At 41.1% G+C, this 7,633-nt stretch overlaps 1 protein-coding gene across 1 annotated transcript in view; it reads left to right on the forward strand.

Moving 5' to 3' along the window:
- The first annotated feature begins 604 nt into the window (after positions 1-604).
- Positions 605-7,633, forward strand: part of Usp8 (ubiquitin specific peptidase 8) — a 49,497-nt gene continuing 42,468 nt past the window's right edge. The window contains exon 1 of the mRNA XM_005364419.3: positions 605-742. The gene's annotated coding sequence lies outside the window, so the exon portion shown is untranslated. The remainder of the gene's footprint in view (positions 743-7,633) is intronic.

Below are 7,633 nucleotides of genomic sequence, written 5' to 3' on the forward strand. Positions count from 1 at the left end.
TGGGGGCACATACATTCATGCCAGTGTGGATATGGGCATGCCATACTGTACTCATGAGTTCGAGGCCAGGACAGGCTCCAAAGCTACAGAGAAACCCTATCTCGAAAAAAAAAAAGAAAAGAAAAAAAAAGGCTGGGCCTTTAGGAGATGTTGACGGTGTCTAAGCAATGTGTTTTCCGAACACGTCAGTTCTTTGGTTAACCAGAGACTTGGATTTGGAGAATGCTCATTTCCAACTTTTTGAGGTTATCAATTCCCTTCCCGTCTTTTTTTTTTTCCTAATTTCTGATCTGAGGAAAAAAATACACAGTTGAGAGGCGCTAGAATATCCTTGCTTATTCCGGAGAAAGGTCCTACACACGCAGTGACACAGACTGAACATGCTACCACACGGAAATAAGAAGCTTGAGAACCCCGGAAGCACCAGACGCGCGCGCTTCCGTCCCGCACAGGCACAAACCGCCCCACGGACGCCTGCGCAGACGGCTCGGCGCGCGCCCTTCCGGAGCAGGCCATCCGCTGCCCCGCCCAGTGGGACAGTGGGAGGAGTTACGGGGGCTCACTGGAAGACCCGCCTCTGCCGTGACGTCTAGAGACGCGACGCGTCGCCACGCAAAGCAAATCGGGAAGAGGGGATGAGCTGCGCTGGCCTGCGTCCGACAGCGGAGGCTTGTTCTCCCTCGGGTGGTGGGCGATGGGCGTCAGTCGAGGAGGCCGGCGTTAGCGGAGTGTGGGCGCTGCGGTGAGTGCGTCCTGGCTCCGGCTCCGGTTCTCGGGGGAGGCGTCCGCCAGCTGCTTGTCATCTGGGAGACGAGCCCTGTCCGCGGAGGGGTGGGCCAACCCCAGACAACTGGCTGGTCCAGCAAAGGCCCGGACTCCTGGTGTCTGCGTTGCCCTCCTACGGTTGCCCGTCTCAGAGGGTGGCCTTGACCAGTTCTCCCTTCTCTTGGACACTCGACCCGACTTTGGTCTCCTTCCTTTTGCTTCCGTTTTCTGGTTTTGTGCCACCTACCATCCCAGGCCTTATTATAATCACTTGACCAGCTTCCTCTAGTAACTGCCCTAGTCACGCATGTTTTTAGTGAAGTACAAGAAGTGAATTAAACAAACTCCTCACACCTAAGACGTATTCAAATAGGGGGTTTTCTTTTCCTAAAATGTGCCTTCCATTGTAGACTTGTAGCCCCGACAGGTTAATTTCAACTCGGGTGGACTGAGGGGATTTCCAGAACCGCAAATTGCAGTGATATTCATTAACTCACAAAGCTGCAGACCCGTTCCTAGGTTTAGTTCTTGCTTCCAGTTTACTCTGTGACCTTGACTAAGCCAGTCATTGAAGAAATATTTACTTGACTCACAGAGGTGTTGCAGAGTCTAAGAAGTTTAATATTTATTAACAGCTCTGGGTGTTCGGATCAGAACGTTGCCTATCTAACAGAAGGATGTAATTCTTGTTTGTTAGTTTTTGGGTTTCTTCTTGTTGTGGTTTGTTTGTGTTTCCCGAGGCAGGGTTTCTCTGTGTGGCACCACCACCGCTCAGCACAATTATTTTTTCCTTTAGACGGAGGCTTACTATTTGAACCAAACTGGTCTCACACTCACAGACACCCTCTTGCTCTGCCTGGAGAGTTGGATAAAAGCGTGCAGCAAGCACTACACCCAGCAGGGGTTTCCTTTTTTAATCTATAGACTATGCTTAGTTGGTTTTATGTCATGCTGCATTAAAAATGACAGGATGTGGGGTTGTTTGTTTGTAACAGCCCTGCCTGCCCTGGAAGTTGCTTTGTAAACCAGGCTGACCTTGAACTCGCAGAGGTAAACCTGCCTTTGCCTCCTTGTTAGGCTCCCTTTTGTTATTTTTCAAAGTTCTCTGACACTTAGCCTTGTGAGTAGGTTTTGCCGCATTTCAACTCTTCCTGTTTAAGACTCCCTGCTGAATGTCAGTCCTGTTGGATTTAGGTAGGTAGTTTCTCATCTATAGAGTACTGTGTCAATATGATGATATTGGCTGTAGTCATGCTTCTTTAATTATACTTAAATATAACTAATAATTAGAATATAACTTAATTATGCCATAACACTGTAGATACTTAAAATGTATCTTCCTGATCTTTCGACTATATTTTAAGCACATCTTTGAAGATGAATTGCAGGGATCTTGCTGTAGTAATATAAACCTGTCAGTAATGAATAATTGCTCATAGACTTATATTTTTGAGACAACAATGAATAAGAAATAACAAAAATATTTAAAGATGTCTTTTCATTAGCTAGTTGGTTTATTTACTTGTAGTTTATTAATCGTTATGATCTTTTGTTTATTGGCAATATAAATAGGATAGAATCCAGGTAGCTTTGTAAATAAAACAGTTGTAAAATAAAGCCATTATATCAAACTTTAGTCAAAAATGCTTAGCATCCTAACTTTTTGAAGGGAAGAAGATTATTTTGTCTCACAGTTTCAGATGCTCCTGCCCAAGGTTGGTTTTGTGTCTGAGATGTTTCATGTCTGAGATGAAGCAGATCTCATGGTGGTAAGAGTATGTCATAGAAATTGTTCACCTCATGGCAGTCAAGAAGCAAAGAGGAGTCTTGCATTTATTTTGTTATAAAAATAACCAGCTGAGTTTAGAGTTATCAGAATACTTAACTTGTGCTGAACTTAAGGATTGTTCTTTCTTCTGGATAGTTTTTGGTGTTGATTGTGGCCGGAAATGATAACTGGAGTGCCTATACACAGTCTCTTTGTGTGGCTTGCACTTCTTGCATCACGTGGGTTGGGGTCCATGACCATACACTGGAGAGGCAGGAAATGAAAGCTGTCAGTTTCTGGAAAGCCTGTACCAGGAAATTGGTACATTCTTTAAAAAATATTTTATTGGTTAGATCAATCAAAGATGATAGATCAGTCATCACATGATAGACTTATACATTTTTGTGTTTATATATGTTTGGTGCTAGAGCCCCCAGGGCATGGCATATGCATATCAAAGCCCTGCTGTGACCTGTTATACCTATAGCCTGACTCCTACCTTTTAAAACAAAAAACTCTCAAAACTACTTTATAGGCACCTGATGTGTGTGCATCACTGCAAGCCCATATACAACACACAAAGCTGTATTTTGTATATATCAAATATTCTAAATACTTATCAATTATAACCTGAATATATATAATCCCTCTTAGAAACTAGGGATATTTCCTTCTATCTTTCCTTACTTTTCCTTAGCATTCTAATACTTTTGTTTAGATGCCTTAGAATTCTTCTTTTGCTTGTTTAGGATTATCCCTTTCTTCATTGCAGTGATGTCTGTTCTTTTCCTTAGTCTTTCTCTTCGTAGAATGCCCAGTTTGGGACCTTAAGTAAAATATTAGCAGTAGAAAAACAAGGTTTCAATTTCTTTATGATTTATTTTCTTGATTTTAATTATTAGTATATAATGTCAATGGGTTTTTATTGTGTGTGTTTATTTATATATAGTGTGAAAATATGTTACTGTGACCAAGGCTGGCCTCTAACTCCTAGGCTTAAGAGATCCTCCTGCTTTAGGTAGCTGGAATTACAGATGCATGCCACTGTACTCAATGGCTGATGTCTGCATTTTAAAAGAGTATTATTTTTATATGTTTTAAAACACACTACATAAAAACAAGGAAAATATAATTATTATTAAATGCTTTTTCCAGGCTTAAATTTGGGGTGCTTGGACCCCAGGTTCGGACCTAATTTTGAAGTGTATGAAGCCTGTAGGGTCTGACTGGTGGAAGTTTGTTGCTGGGGGTAGCCTGCTGAAGGTTGTTCCAGCCCATGGTTCCCCCAGCGTTGTCTGCTTCTGGTCTTCCAGATTATAGGCACCGCCTCAGCATACTCCTGCTGCCAGTAACACTGTCGTCACTGTCCCTGCTCTGACATGCTGTGAAATTCCTCCAAAATAGTGAGCCAAAATACCTTGTTACTTCAGGTATTTTGTCACAGAATAAAGTGATATAATATCATTTCCAGTGGCAATATGTTGTAATCTCCCAAACTATAGGGGTTTTATAAAAAGGTGTATTTTTTTATTTGTATGGGTGTTTTGCTTGCTTGTATGTCTGCACCATGTGTATGCCTGGTACCTGGGAAGGCCAGAAGAGAGTTTGGGATTCCCTGGACCTTGAGTGAGCTGCCATGTAGTTTCTGGGACCTGAACCTGGGTTCTCAACAAAAGCAGTCAGTGCTCTTAACTAGGGAGTCACCTTTCCAGCCCTGAAATTGGGGTTTTTCATTAACATGATATTTCTGTTTAGGCACATTGTGTAGGTAATGTTCTCTTACTATATACCTAACATGTTCAGAGCTGAGCTACTTATTGTCCTGAAAATTGGCAGTTCCTATCTGGGAGCATTTTCCTTACTAGAACACTGAGTAGTGTCCAGAGCATTTTGTTTAGCAGGGCTAGAGAAAGGAAGATGAATGTTACTAGCATCTTGAAGGCAGGGGCTAGAGGTACTGCCAGATGTGCTACGTGGTGTAGAGCACGCTCCCACAAGAAAGTTCATTCTGGTCTGAAATGGAAGAATGCCAAGGCTGAAACGTGCTTTTCATGATCATGATGGTCAGTTTTTAAATTACAGTATTTTTGTTTGTTGGTTGGTCTGCTTGTTGGTTTTGAGACAGATCTTTTTTTGTGAACCTGAGGTAGCTTTGAGCTCACCACCCTTCTAGCTTCAGCCTCCTGAGTAGGTGTGTACCACAGTGCAACGGTCATAATGAATGCTTGTTATTGTTATTGTTATTTAGTTAATAACAATTAATGTTCTTCCCTTTTCACAGAAGGAGAATGGGGTAATGTAAGCAAGTGAAAACACTCAGTTTTTACTATCATCGAATCACCAAAGCAGTGTGCCTAATTTGTTCTTCCCTGTAGTGGCTTTCTAATTGTTCTTTTTTGTAGGATATTTTCCTTATTCCTGTCTTTTTCACATGCATCTTGTATATACCCATTTTGGCCATCCTGAGGTAATATTGACTCTACTTCTTGCTAAGTCAAATGTAAACTCTTCTGGGTGGCTTCACAGATCCTCCATTCTGTGACTATATTTCCTTAACTAACAGACTGTTAGCTAGCAACTATTAAGTGTTGACTGAAGATTATTAAAGTAGATATCAGGATATAACATACTATCAGTGGACTCATTTCATCCCAGAGATTATTGTTTAGTGATTTAATAGTTTGCCTTACTTTTCTTCATTGTTTTCCCATACTAAGTTCTCGCTCTCTGTCTCTCTGGTGCTTCCCTTCTGAAATGGTTCCTTTCTCACCTCAGCTCTCATCATTTCAGCCAAAAAACTGTACTGAATGAGCAGTATGGTCAACAAGCACTGTAGGACTCAGACTAAGAAGTAAACTCCAAGAACTGGAACCATCAGAGACAGAAGGGAAGCTTAAGCTGGCCTCTGAAAGAGGATGGGGCCAACATTGAAAAAGACACTGGGGCTGGCTAAAGCTTTTTCTTTCTCTTTCTAGCTAAACTGGATTTTCCTTTCCTTGAGTCTTGCTAGTGACCAGAGTCATATCAATATACGGTGGAGCAATTGGTATTAGACTTTTGTGACTGATCCTGTTCTCTGTGTCCTGTAGAACAGTGCTCTCAGAGTCTGAATCATTGACGGTTCCACCTTACCTTCAGTGATGAGACATGGCTGCAATATGTAGCCCTGCCTAGTGTCCGTGTTTCTCAGGATGTAAAACTTGCCTGAGAGTGGAAGTCTGATTACTATAGAAGTCAGTATGATTAATTGGTTTACCTTTGTCACAAGCTTATTTTGCTGTAGACCAGAGAGAAGTAGTTCCCCAACCGGTATTGGTCTTTGGACTGCATTTGAGTAGCACTTCTGTCATGTGAGCCATCAAGTTCTTGTTTTGTTTTGAGACATTGCTTTGCTCTCTAGCTTAGGCTGGCTTGAATTCTCAGTTCTCCTGCCTCAGCTTCAGAGGTGCTGGGATTTCAGGGAAGCGCCACATCTGGCTACTTTGTTGACTTTAGTTTATAATCCTTTTTTGAAGTATGGCAGAGTTTTACTGGGTTATATGTTCAAGGCCAGCCTGGCCTTCATAGCAAGGCCTAGTCTCAAATGCACACACACACACACACACACACACACATGCACATTCTCATTTGTTCAAAAAACCATTGCTAATGACTTTAGTGACATCATTCCATGCTGTGTCTGATCATTTGGCAAGTCTTGTCATTGTCTTTGCAGTGTTCTTGTATATACTTCCTCTATTCCGTTTCTCTTGCCCTCGTTCTAACCTTCATCCTCCTTTCTTAACTGTAGTTACAAATCATACAGTAGACAACTAAGATTTTCTCTCTTCAGTCTGAAAGCCCATCTTTGCTCTTATTTGTTGGGACTACATAACTTTCTTTAGAGCCTTGCTGTGACTCTGTCATTACCTTTAGAGAAAAAGTAAATATTTAGGTGCCTTTCATGACACTTAAGGATCGTTGTGGAGACTGTTTCGTGGTTCCGCGTACACTCTCCCTGGCAGCTGATTCCTAGAGGGGTGCTTGTTTTCTTGACCTTGCCATCCTGCTGTTCCTCATCTCCGCCAAAGCCGTCTTCATCAAAGAGCATACATATATTCTTTCTCTTCTGATTATTTCTCTTCAATGTATTTATTTGTAACACTATCTACTATTTTTGTTTCTACGGTTTACAGTTTTGTTTCCCATTAGTTTTTGAGCCTTCTGTGGAAATATCAGATTTTAATCCTTCAGCTTTTAAAAGCATGACATTTAAACTATAGGATGTCTAGGTGTGTTTAAATTTAACTTTAAAGTAGCTAGTGACTTACTGTTTTAAATTATCTATAATCTGGTATTATTTGCACATTCTTTTAAAGATCCAAGGTTTAGGGGCTAAAGAGATGGGTCAGTGGTTAAGCGTACTGACTGCTTTTCCAGATGACCCAGGTCCGATTCCTAGCACCCATATGACAGTTCACAGTATCTGTAATTCCAGTTCCAAGGGATCTGACACTTTCTGTGTTTGAACTAGTGTTTGTCCTTAGGGAGCCGATTTGACGCCTACAGTACAGAGCCTGCATTTGTGAGGTAAATCTACTGATTTACACTATACTAAAATAATGATATTGACTGTGAGAATGACGAAATCCTGGGGGGTCCCTGTCATACCCTTTACTTAATGGATGTTTTTAGTTGGTTTGACAGTGAGTTGTTACTGAATTGATACCTCAGTAGAAAGACACATTCAATGTCAGTTGACCCATTTGGAAGTGATGGTACGGACAGAGACTATTTCTCACCATTATCATATCTTTATACGTAGGATTCAAAATAGGTAAAATGTACAAAATGATTAAAGGCAAGATCATTGTTTCTAATGCATATATCTCAAGTTATCAATTACTGTTTAGTTCAACATGTCTTTATAACTATAGGGAGACTGTATAGATAGAAAAAACTGAAAATGGCAAAAACATGGCTTGTAGAGAAAAATAATTTGGTGACTAAGAATGTAGTACTAACATAGAATTGGAAGGGATAAATCTAAAGAATTAGTGTGTTATACAGGAATGACTAGAATTAAAGAAAATTGGAAGCCAGGCGGTGGTGGAGCACGCC

This window comes from Microtus ochrogaster (assembly GCF_000317375.1).
Source record: "Microtus ochrogaster isolate Prairie Vole_2 chromosome 14 unlocalized genomic scaffold, MicOch1.0 chr14_random_1, whole genome shotgun sequence".
NCBI lineage: Eukaryota > Metazoa > Chordata > Mammalia > Rodentia > Cricetidae > Microtus > Microtus ochrogaster.